Raw genomic sequence first — 13,147 nt, 5'->3', positions numbered from 1 at the left:
GGCAGAGACCACCTCCACTAACACACGTGCCCTGCTCAATGCTCCAGTGATGGGGGATGAACAACTGTTTTGTGTCCCACAACTCACAGGCTGCACAGAGCATCCCAGGATGTGTATGGGTATGTGGGTCCAGGCCTGTGTGTGTCCAGGTCAAGCTTCTCCTGGGAAGGCACCATCAGACATATGCTTTCAAGGCTCCTTGTCCCATGCTCTGTGGTTCCAAGTGTCCCCTCGTGCACGTGGTACCAGCTTCTGCAGCAAATGCAAATGTCAGCTTTGCATCTTTTGCAGGTTTTGTGATAATAGGCTGGTGGGTTAAAAAAAAAATAAATAGGGAAAGACTGTATGGAAGTGCTTACGGAATAGAAGACTCATTTACCCTCACAAGACACCGAAGAGCATGGTATTGCATATCAGGACTGCAGGAAAAGCTTTGGTCAATAATCACACTTCACAGACAATAGAAACTATAAACACAACACACACAACTGTAGGAACCAGGATTCATCAGTGCCACACCTCATAAAATTGCTTATTATATACTGTGCCTTGCAGGATTTATTGTCCACCTGGTCCATGTCCAATGCAGAGTGTTGACCTGGGAGTCATGAATCCACAACTTCCATTTCTACCTCTTCCACAGCGACAAGGTGGTCTGATTTCCATCCAAGTGATTTAAATGAGCCAGCAGGGAACCATGATTTAAATCATCAATGTTTGCTTTTCGCATTGGCAGGAGAGACAGCTTTAATGATGTATGGTCGTACTGCCGGGGCTGAAATCTAAATTCCTGGAATATTCCCTCTAGATAGTCTCTAAAGTTCATGTATTTGCCTCTGGCTGGCGAGCTGCACACAAGGGAGAGAATTCTTGGCACGGCCAGGCAGCTTGGAGCTGCTGGGCTTGTATTGGCAGCCTGGAATAGGCAGCCCAGAGTGAAGGTGCCAAATGGTTCGGTATTAAATACCTCTTGGCTCTTGCTGAGCGGAGCACTAAAAGAGACAGCGCTGCAAAGGGCTGGGAAGCGTAGGGAGGGGGTTGGCAGGACTGCTGGAGCAGACGGGTGTGTGTCTGAGCTCCGTGGGGCTGAGCAGTGACCGCCCTGCGATGGGATGGGGATGGGAATTGGTTGAGATGCTCATGCAGGACAGGAGCTGTGTGAGCCACCTACAGCCCGGATATTTGGAATTTCCAATGCACATATAAAGGTATTCAGAGAAAAATGTCAAGCCTGGTTGGATGGACAATTTATAGTGTAGCTATACTGTTAATTAAAGGAATATCTTTTTTCATGGAAAACCTTGAAACTTTTTAGTAACAGATGGTTGATATTCTAGCTGGCCTTTTTGTTTTCTGCTAGCTAGAAGAATGTAGTATACCTAGACAAAGTGATTTAAACAAGCATGTTGTTTCACTGTACATTCATTAATTTTTCCTTTTTACACTCTACAACATAAAAATGGTGAATGACATACCAGTGGATAATCAGCTTCTCACATGTAATATGTTTCAAGTTGCACTTGGATGGAACACAGGACTTAAGGGTGTGAAAAGGCAGTATTTTACTTACGTGTCTTATTCATTAAACAACAGCGCGTGAAGGTGCTGGGTGTTAATGGACAATGAATGAGGCCAGTATTTCTGGTCATCTTGTGATGTTGTTTTAGATAGATCTTTTACTCTCAACCTTAACTTATACTCTTGAATTGAATAGATCCTGACTTTTCAACTTCCTCAGTTGGCTGGTCACAGTACTACAGTAGTTGAATAAGCTGAAATCAAGAAAATTAGTCCTTTAGTTCCTGCAAAAGTGACCACGAGTTCTGGGTGAGACAGGTGAGTTGGTTTGCCCTCCTCTTATCTGCAGTGACAATATTGTGACATCCAGACGGTGCATTTGTAGTGTAAGCTATGTCATATATTGTAATAAGTTTACATGGTGAGCATGTAATCTTGGAAGCCAAACAGACATTTTTGGTTTTAAAACAAAAAGGTATTTATGGTTTGAAAAATATCTCATTGTACTTTTGAAAAGCTTTTTTGGGCTTTTGTTTTTATCTGTCCTGGCGTGTGTTTGCTGGCAATTCTTCCTCTTTCATGTTTTGCTTTCTCCATCCACACAGTGGAGAAGACATTTACCATATGTGTATAACCCAGTGGGATTCCCTTGCTCTAAACCTGCAATTAATCCTAACTACTATTATTTCTTTACTGCAGAAGGCACTTTTCACACCTTGCATTATCGAAGCAGCACGATACACGTCTCACCATCTCCTTTCCATTGTGTGCAGCATCCCCTACCTTTCCCGATCATGCAGAGATGATTAACATTACCTGACACAATAGCAGGTCCCTGACATGGCTTCCTGAGGCATTTCATGAATGCAATAAGCTTCAGAAAACCTGTTTGTGAGGAGAGGTACAAACATGTCTCACCTGTGTGCGTTGGTGCGACCTCGCAGGGTGTTCGGTACCATGCATTTCAAGGCCAAGCACTCAATGCCATGGAGTGTTCTGTTCTCTCTCTCCTGGCTCCATCCCAGTAGCCACGGTAATAGCGCATCCTGAGAAAGATGCAGCTGGCAAAGAGCACAGTGTATTCCCCTTATTGCTTATGACAGGGAAGCTGAGGAGCAGGAACCTTCTATTCTCACTGTGGTAGAATTAATGCTGGTGCTCCTGTGCTGTTCTCTCCTCTTCAGCTGCCTGCCCACCTCGAGCCCTCCTTCATCCAGACACCCGTCTAAAGGAGGGGACAACACACAAATATTAATAATTGCATTATGAGTTCCAAAGCCAGGAAGCTTGCCTGGCCGTTTCATCATTGATATGATAATGTGGTGAGTAGAGACGATACCATCAGGAGTCCTTTTCATCTCTGGAGATAGTGGATAAATTAGATATGTATCTTAGACTTGAAAAGGGCTCTTATTGAAGGCTTTGCTGAAAGTCCTGATCTCTATGGTTTATATGTATACTTTGAAACTTGTTAACACCCTGCTCCCTCTTCCCATCACAGGACTGTAATTGTGGAGGAGCTTCAAAGAGCTCTGCTCCTGCCTTCTGTTTCTGAGGCGGGCTGGGCACTAGGGCTCATTTACCAAACTACCTGGCAGGAGAAAACAGACTTTTTCAAGGATATCCATTTCAAACACTGTGACCAAAGCAAGCAGTAACACTTTGGCCTCTGTGCTCTTTTCATGTGTGGATCTCAAAATGCTTTGGCATCACTAATTTGAAGCAGAAATCTCGCTAATTAGTATTTATATTTGAGATGGAGGGATGTGTTTTGCAAGTCAGTGATGGTATGAGCAGCCATGATTTACCACCAGGTGAGGGATAATGTATGGTAGAGTAGGCCTTGTTCATTTGTTTTAAAAAGCTCGGTTCGCTTTGGTTGTCGAGAGTTTTACATCATGAGGTCTCTAACATGAGTGGGAAAACCAAACATAGTCTTGAAATATTTGTGCCCAATTCCTTTCTCTCCCAAAAGTTACACAGATGTGGAGGAGGGGACTGATGTCTAAGTGGAGATTAGATTATTTTTCCCCCTCTGTCACCTATAGTGTCAGTAATTGTCAATTGAACTCAGAGAAGTTTGATGCTGAACTCGCCTAACTCAGAACCACTGGAAGTTTTGTGTGTTGTGCGTCGGAAACCAGGATTTTATAGAAACCTTTGGCTAAGAAACGTTTCTGGGAAGGAAAGGCAGGGCTGATTTGCAAGTCGAGGACCAGCACTTACTTGTGGTGGTTGGTGCTTTCTGGGTTGGGCAGAAGCTGCACTCTGGTAACAGCTGATGGGCTTTGTGACACTTGCTGACAGGGACAGCAGTCACCTGTGTGCAAAGCAAGACCTGCTGCACCACCTATCCTGCCAAATAACTCCTTATATCGCTGCAGCACACCCAGCGTGATGAGATGGAGACCAACAAGTTACTTCTGGAAAAACTGTTCTGCATTACAACCCATTTGCCATGCCCTTTGTTTTCAGCATGCAAAGCACAAATTATCCAAACAAACCCTGTGTAGATAGCTGGGAGAAAAGAAGCCTCTGGATCAGGAGGGCTGGAGATCTTGATGGTCTTTCACAAGACCATTATGTCCTCAAAGGCATCACTTGGGAAACCAAAGCATGAGAGTTTAGATGCAGTTGTGGTGCTTCAGCTGGCAGAAGTGCTGCCTGTGCTACGCCTGATGCAAATTCTTTGCTTCAATTGCTAGACCCAACAAGCAAAGCTTAATAAGTCCCCAAAATACAGTGGTATAATAATGAAGATTGCTGTGCAGCACTTAGCAATAGAAAAGCATGGGTAATGAGGGACTTAAATTGGAACATATCATTTGTCAGATAATTTGGAGGCACATCTCAAAACAGTGCATAAGAATGGAGTTTGCTGCACCAGCTGAAGTCACCCCAAATGTTCGTTCTTTGTTGCAAATCCCTTTTTAAATTTAAGCTTTCAGAAAAGAACCAGGAACCAATATAAACGACATAAAAGAATGAATGTTTACAACATGTATTTTGGGCTTGGTTCAAACACAATATTAGAAAGCTGAATTAATTGTGTTTGTATTAAACCCAAATATATTTTATGAAACAATGAGGCCTCTTAAATGACTAACTGCTGCCCAAAATATATTTTCGCTGAACCAAACTTGATAACAGCATACCCCTCTTAAATTGGTCAGGAGAACTGCTGCCAAATGACAATTCTGTGGCCCATATTTATTCACCATCTGTGACTTCCACATCAATTTGCTCATTTTAAAAATCAAAACTTGGTATTTTTTTTCTCCCCCTCTTCTCTCTTTTCCCTTCTCTGCCAGCGCTGCAGGCTAAATCCAACGGCTGAAAACCAAGCCATGCCTTTCGTCCTGTTGCAGAAATGATGCTGATGATGCATGAGGCATGATGCTCCTCTGCGGCTCTGTTGGATTCATGGTACGTGCAGCAGTTCAGGCTTGTTTATGCCAACAGGCTACGGATGGGCAGCAACTGGGAGGAATTCCCTCAAGTGACCTCTTTTTCTCTAAGTTAAAGCATAAAAGGGAAAAGGGAGAATCAAGTTTGCCCTTTTGTGGCATCCTTTACCAAGCTAAAAGGCTGCATTTGCTTGATAAATGCTGGCTTCAGTAGGAAGCAACCAGCTCCTGAGAAGGAGGAGAATTAGGAAAATTGTTTCTGGACCTCCTCTACTGCTGTTCTTGAAAAACCAGAACATTTTATGAACAAAGAGTTTTCATGGTGATGCATAGCAAGCTTCTGAGTACATCTCCGTGCTCACCATCCACCCGCCGCTGGCAGGAGCTCTCTGGGTGGGGATGAAGGCTGAAGAGTGTGGCACTAACCGATTGGAGGCTTTTTTGCCTGTCTCTAACACAAGAAACATGAGGTCACCCGGGGGCATTAGCAGCAGCTGATTTTATGACAAGAAATGCTGCTTCCTGCAGGGTGTAACCAGCCGATGAGCCCCCTCCACTGCCGAGAGGTCAAGGAGCCAAACCTAGCGCTGAATTTTAGGGGTGATTCTGGCACTATTACACCTGTAGTTACAAGCACTCATCGGAGCACCCAAAGCTGAGGCTATAAAGAAAAATAGAAGGAATAAAATCTGCAGAAGGAATTTCTCTTGCTCTTCTGTCCCCATTTTTTTGCATCCCTCCACGTGTAGCATTGCACACCTGTTACTATAGTAGCAGACCAGGGTATTTTTGCCCTGAGCTGATATTGGCCACTCTCAGAGAGAAATCAATTCACTACAGCAAAGCCAGGGCTCCTGCATTTGAGACAAGACAGCTGCTATCAAATCATCAAAGTACTTCATGCTTGGCTTAGAGGTCTAGAATTGCAAATGACACCGGTACATTTAAATTCTGAGCAGAATTTATGATCGAGCCACAGTCAAATACATTTTTCTCACAATCACATGTTACTGGTGGGCTGATCTCTTGTAATTCCAGTTAAACACTCCTCAGGTTGGTTTGTTAGAGCTGGAAAGCAGGATTGCTTAGCACAGGTTTTCCCTGAGTAGCTTGACATAACTCTGAGCTTCATCCAGCCTCCCAGCTTTGTTTGACATTAACTGATTTTGAAGCACGCAGATAACTATCTGTATCTCTCTGAACAGCTTGCACAAAATGCAGCCCTGAAACTTGGGCTTGGATTTTACGAACCTTTCCAAACTGCACTGTGAAATCCATGTAAATGTAAGCATTTTTGACAAACCCCAAGAACTGATTTTTTTTCCTTTGGTTTTATCTTATGCTGCATGTATTTTGATGGCTCTAAATCAGAAACCTATCTGAACTTTCCTTGCTATAGAGATGAGGTGGAAACTTCACAAACCATTTCTGGCACTTGACAGGCTGAATGGGAAGCATCAGCAGAACCATTTTTTCCTCGGAGCTTTTGGGATACTTCCATTCCTTCCTCTGCTAAGACTATTTTAACTGTAGAAACAAATCAGAGTTTGCCATTTGGACGGAAGGCTTGTTCATTTGTCCTTTTGTCTTTACCCTGTCTACAGAGCTGTTCTTCAGATGGCAAGAGAAAGATGTCGTCTGGAGGCAGCAGCTTGCACGATGGGAGACGACGTGAGGGTGGGTGCGGGGGTACCGCTCGCCTGCCTGAACCAGGATCAAGTCAAATGAACGATGCATGAAGGAAAAAGGAAACACTCTCCGAGGCAATTTTCTTGGAGGGATAAAATTACCTGAGGAATGATTGACAAATTAGAAGCACTTTGCACCTAATTTTAATGTGTTCGGATCTTAGGGAGGAGAAGTATGTTAAGTTTCAAATTACCCACTTTACCAGTTGCTGCCTTCTCTAAAATCAAAATCAAACGAGGCTTTTGGTACCAAATCTGAAAGAAACAAATTACTTTCTAGGGCACACTGCATTCTTAAAGCGGTTTTATTTGAAAGTCCAGCTGAGCAAGTTAATTTAAGCAGTGAGCTGGTCCATGACAGTCGAACACATATTATTAAGGCCAGTTACTTCTAGGAGTACAAATCTCACTGGCAGGTAAACTTGACCTTGGGCTCTAACTCAAAGCTATCTGATGTCCATGAGAGGCTTTCAATTGACTTAATGGCCCCTGAAGTAGACCTCAGGCAACATCAGTAATCGCTTGATTTACCAGCCTGTGACCCACATTTCCAGGAAATAAGGAGCAATTTCCCAAAGTTCTCTTTCTTCCTACTCATCTGGACAACATCAATTCTTGCACTAGCCCTGGCACCATCCTACAGCCGCTTATATGTCTCTGCCATAAGAGAAACTCCTGGAGGACACCTGATGTCCTGGAGGCTATGCCCTTATTCTATATGTCCACCTATATATATAATATATCCTTTGCTGCCTATGCTTGAGCTTGTGAGGCAGAGGGGAGACCCATAACCGGGCTGAAAAGTGCCTTTCAAGCTGGGCTGCTCCTTGGTGCATCTCTGAAGCTGTTTCCTGTGACCTGAGTCCTTACACGCCTGCTGGCAACACGATGTGTCCATTTTATTTAATGGAAGCGATCTGAAATAGCCAGTTCAACATCCCAATTTACTAATGGGACTTATTGAAGCTTATGAGCTGCCTTGCCTTGCAACACAATTAAATTTCAGGAAACACAAAATATTCCAGTGAGGCTGGTGGATTTGTAATACTATTTGAGGCTTAATGCATAATAAAAATCTGCCATTTGAGGTTTAATATAATATGCAACAGCCCTAAATGACCAGTAAAAACATTATGCAAATTTTTAAGGACGTTATTGCCTCCTGTAAATGACAATTTATCAATGGCTTGCAAACGAAGGGCTTTCCTCATAGTTACGAACCAAAGAGAATACAGAAATAAGCAGGCGTAGGTGGGTTATAGAAACAGTACAGCACCGGAAAGCTGTACAGTGTGAATCCTTGGTGGGCCCTCACGTCAGTCAGGGAAGGGGAGTAATGCACTATTTGTTAACCATTTTTAGACCTTTATTTGTAAACATAAGGGTAAAATTCCCACATTTATTGTCAGTAGACTTCTTCTTTTAGCACATGAATCTGAATTATAAAGTGTAACACTGCAAGATTATTAAAGTGCTCAGTATCAGGGTGTCCAGGGGTCCCTGGGGGTATCTGCTGGTTGATATCACCATTTTCAGGAACAAGCAGGACAGTGTGGATAGAGCTGGACCCCAAGAGATGACCCCACTGCATTAAAGTACCTAACATTTTAACAGGTTTTAAAAAATGTTTCAGCTATTATGGAGCCCTTTTTACAGTCATGCCATCAATTCTGCATGAGGAGATATTTTATTTTGAATGTGCTACTAAGACGCGGAGGCATTTGCATTGTTAATTTCTCAGATGTCAAACAAACACCATTATTGCAAAATGAATGTAGCTACCCAGCTGAGAAACAGATCCATTCACCGCAAATAAGCAAAACTTAAAAAATGAATGAGTTCGACTGATTGCAAGTATCATCGGAAATTAATAATGCTCTAGGACTAATTTTTCATGCAAAAGACAATGAAAGCGTTGTGACTCTTTGTTTCCTGTTGTCAATCTTCACTCCTCCCTGAGGTGTACAAGATCATCACTGGCTTCACCTTTAAAGGTCCCGAATAAGAGCACCGGGTTTGTTGTCAGTCTGGGGAACTGATCTTTCCTATGACATATGATGTGACCCTCAAGTCCTGACAGTTGAGACAGCTTTGTGTTCCCCTGACCAGCTGGACTCCCGAGCAAGGCACTTGTCTGCTGTCATTGCCTCATCCACGTCAGATCCTTCTCAATCTGCAAGAATCTGCAAATTTGCAAGCCTAAACCTTTTTCACTGCGATTCTTCCTTTTTATTTGCTCTCACACTGCACCCTTCCTTCGGTAGGCACTGCATAGGCTCCTTTTCCTTGCCTAGTTTCTTCTTCCCTCTCTACTCCATGGCCACGACAATCTTTATGTCTTTGTGTTTGTAATTACAACTTCAGCTCTTGGAAAATCAGGTGAGATGAACTTGTTATGTGACAAACGTAAACAGCTCCAAAAAAGAACCGTTTTGAAGTATTTGTCTGTGTCTGTATATTCATCGACTAGATGAATCACTTGAGTTATCTAAAGTGTGGAAGAGAAAAATCTAATGGAAATGATAATATGATTACTGCCCATAATTCTCACAAATCAAGCATATCATTTATGCACAAGTAGGTTGTCTGAATGTCTGTGGGTTTTTCATTTTATTATTTAAAGCTGATTAAACAACTGATTGTAGGCCCTTATGTACCCTTCCACACAGTTGATACTTGAAGTGAAAAGCAACAGCTAGATACTTATTTTATGACTATGCAACAGCCGAGCCTCATGGGGCTGAAGTCTGTGTGCCCTTCTCTGTGTCATCTTCTTTCAAATATTGAGAAAATACGAGAGACACATTTATTTACAGCTGTACTTACTGAGGAGCTAATAAACCAGTCTCCACGTCAACCTGTATTTTACTTATTTATTTGGACTTTGTTTAAAAGCCTTTCCTGTGTGTGTTGAGCAGACACAGCTAAGGAATTAACATCCTTTTTGTACATTTAATGATATTATCAAAGCATGTGGCTGAAATACAGTAATCATCTTGCAGAATTAGTGATGAGCTTCAGGCTTAATGTCTTTTATCAGGAAATCATAGTACACTCATCAAATGCTATTTAAAATATGGTCAGGTATGAAGACAAAACCCGACTATAATGAGAAGTTACTGCAGGGAGAATGAATATTAATTATTAAGAAGGTTATAAAACCTTAGGTTGATGGGCTGAACATGTAGGGTAAGTGCATAAGAAGGTATTTATTCTAGGTCTTAATTTTTAAGCTGAAGGAATTTATTGCAAAACACAAAACAACCTAGCTACTGTTACCAACTCAAATGTTCTTCTGAACAAATTGAATTTCAGGTTTGTCCGCCTTGCTCACCAGAAATGCCACACTGCTTGCAGCGCGCAGCACGAGGACAGAAATTAGGAAACCATCAATCCCCTTCTTCCAGCAAAGAGGACACCCAGCTGTGCTATGTAGAGATGAGCTGGGGAAGGTAGGAATGAGAGCCTGGGGAACATGGGTTTGATGTCTCCATAATGACGTGCAGAGCTCGTGCTCCTCTTGCCGAGAGCAGAAAGTGTCCTGCTGGAAACACAACAGCATTCCTATCACTAAAGTCTCACATTCCTGTTTCGGCTTTTTACTTATTTATTCATCTGGATAGGAGAAGCAAGTTCTTGCTCTTCTTGACAGCAAACTGGGACTGGCCAGTTTTGCCAGCAGAGAGGAGGGCAGGGTGGCCAGTGTCACAAGTTGCTGTTCCAGAGCAGAAGTTCCGCTCTCTAGAAGCCAAGTTGCAGCTCTTTGGGACCGACTTTAAAACACTGGTCTGCAGTGACTCAGGAGAGGAGACACCAAACTCACAGAGCTGCAATAGATAACAGGTTTGAGTGGAGCCCATGCTAAAAAATAGGGGATTAGCTTAGAAAATAAACCAAGTCCTAGCCGAAAACAGTGTGGCACAAAAGATGAGTTTAAAAGCTTGAAGAGTTATTTCGGTTGCAGCCTGGACTGTTGATATTGCTAGAGAGAGGTAATTTGTACATCTATGCTCTTATACACTCAGTATCATCCTGAGAGGATGTTTGAGTGTGTCTTGTGGGAGGTCCCTGAATCGTGCTTTGGACTAACCAAGGGTTTGTCTCTACCTAAGTAAAAGACTTGGTTTAAACTTGATAGCAATCCTTACCTTTCCCTGGATAGGGTTGTGGCTCACTAAGAAGCAGGCAGGCTTGAGATTTGAGATTAAGTAAAAAGAAGGGTCCCCTAACAATGGAACTTGGGGATCCTCAGAGGAAAAGCAGAATATTCTAATTAAATATAGAGCAATTGATATCAGCTAGACTACTGACCCTACTCCAGTCATGTGATTCAGTAAGCATATTTAGCCAAGATAACCAGGTATAGTTTGATTCAATACACCGTTTATCCACCTGCTTTTCAGAAGACCTTATTGGTGAAGAACTAGAGCCAGAGAGCAATGGATCTGGTCATGTACATCCAGGCCAGCACATCTGCGTAGTGCTCATCTCCTAATTTTGGTAGGGTCAGGATAGGAGATACTGGGGCCTCTCCAAGTTCATTATTCCAGATGAATTTCAAAAAATAACACATTTTCATTTTTTTTTTATTTTGCCATAAAGTCACTGTCTTCATCCTGCCAAAAGCCCTTGGTAATGAGGTGCAGGCTGTTTGCAGCACATACTGATTAAATATGTAGTGAGGTCATCCTGACCTGGGTGCCAGGACCTGGGCACTACACATCTTGTTCATGTGCCATTGCACTAGCGGAGCATTTTTGGAACTCATCCATTTCAGAGCTGAATCCAAGTTTGAAAACCGGTCTCTAAAAGGTATCTGCTCATTTAATCAATTTGTGGTAACAGCCTCAAATGAGAGGCATTCATTTCCTCTTAATGTAACTATATTATGAAATTCTATTGTGAATGAGGCACTTGTAGGAAATCTTAATTATTTTTTAAAGCTTTACTTCCTTTCAGACAGACAGATTTGGAAGATACATTTGTCCTTGTACAAATGAGCCCCTGCTGGAGCTCTGAACTGACTTTCCCAAATGTTATTAGACCCAAAATTCACATAGCCTTTCTGGAAAAAAAAATACACAAAGAAGAAAACATCTACCCTTCCAATCCCAAACATACTGTGATACTGTGTGAGAAGTCAAGTCAGCCTCATGTGGCATTTCTGCTTCACAGTGCTGGGGAATACAAAGACAGGACTAGAGAATTCCCTAAATCATTCTTGGGGTTAGAAAACCACAAAAAGGAAACAAACGTTGTTTTACAGGCACTGTTTTGGTGTGTGAATGCAATGGACACTTGGCTCTCAGTCCATGGCATGCAGCCCATGTTCTGCTAAAGCATTGCCCATCAGCACTGCTGTTTCTGTATCATTTTAATATTTATAGTTAATAGCTACATTTCTTATTGAAATTCAAGACAGATGTTTCTGCTACTCACATGTAGACTGGAACAGGAAGAAAAGGCAAGCTTGTGCCTGGCTTTGCACTTAAGTGCAAATCTCAGCTGCAACTGTGCATATGCAAAAAGAACCATCTATCTGAAAACAAAGAGGGGTCTTCTTCATTCATGCTCTGTGGTGTGCATTAGCTGCTCCCCCCAGAGACCCAGAATAAGTGCTGCATCTATGTATCCCAGTGGAAAAGTGCTTTTTTCTTCACCTTACCCAGCTGCCTATCATTTACCATTAGAACTAAAGACATTTTTAGTTCAGCACAGAGCATCACTGCTCCCATACAAAACCCAGGAGCTATGGTAGGAGTGTGGCTTTTTTTTGTCTTTCTGGCTGTTTGGAGACCCTGTTATTAAGCTCTTGCTGCCAGACAGTTTGCTGGATTTGTTTGACAGATGTAAGTTCCCTTAGCAAAGGGAAAGGGGAGGGAGAGGGGCCGGGTAGGAGACAAAGCACTTTGAGCTCCGATTTCAGTGGTACAAAGGTCCAGACGTGTTCATAATCCAGAGGATATTTTTGTATTTTAAAAGTGCTTGAAAGATTAATGGCAGCCTGGAAAAATCAATAGTAACTCATCACAGGCAAAATCTTCTGGAACACAAAATCCCACTTGGGGGGACAAGGCAAAATTATGGCAGTCTGCAGCAGGGCTAATGAGCCTGTGAGTAAAACTGACGATTGGCTGTGTCACTCTGCACCTCTCTTACAAGGGAAAACTGGCCCCTTGGAGTCCTAGATCCCGAAAATAATTTAGACACCTTTAAAAAAAAATAGGTAATTTAGACTTCTAAATATGAGTTGAGAATCATGGTTCCTAATCTTTCTCTGCCTCAGTTTCCCCTCTCTAAAATTGTGAGGTTTCCTTTATCTCCTGTTGACTCTTTTTTCCTTCTTCAGTCACTAACCCGGTGAAAGGCAGCGAGCTTTTGCTGTCTGAATACACAGCCCAGGACACCGCTGGTCTTGCCAAGCACCTCAAAACGCTGCTCTTAACAGAAATAATTAGTGAAGAAGTTTGGACTGAAGTATGCTTGAGAGGCAAAAATCAAGTAAAGTGAGAAACAGATTTCCAAGAGGGTACT

At 42.5% G+C, this 13,147-nt stretch overlaps 1 long non-coding RNA gene across 1 annotated transcript in view; it reads left to right on the top strand.

Annotated features, from left to right (window-relative positions):
- The window catches only part of LOC110358946 (uncharacterized), an 80,433-nt gene extending 70,963 nt beyond the window's left edge, over positions 1–9,470 (top strand). The window contains exons 20-21 of the long non-coding RNA XR_010466528.1: positions 1,715–4,944; positions 6,530–9,470. This is a non-coding gene — a long non-coding RNA (uncharacterized LOC110358946). The remainder of the gene's footprint in view (positions 1–1,714; positions 4,945–6,529) is intronic.
- The last annotated feature ends 3,677 nt before the right edge of the window (positions 9,471–13,147 follow it).

This window comes from Columba livia, chromosome 16 (genome assembly GCF_036013475.1).
Source record: "Columba livia isolate bColLiv1 breed racing homer chromosome 16, bColLiv1.pat.W.v2, whole genome shotgun sequence".
In the NCBI taxonomy this organism is placed as follows: domain Eukaryota; kingdom Metazoa; phylum Chordata; class Aves; order Columbiformes; family Columbidae; genus Columba; species Columba livia.
This window is presented reverse-complemented; position numbering and strand designations above follow the sequence as displayed.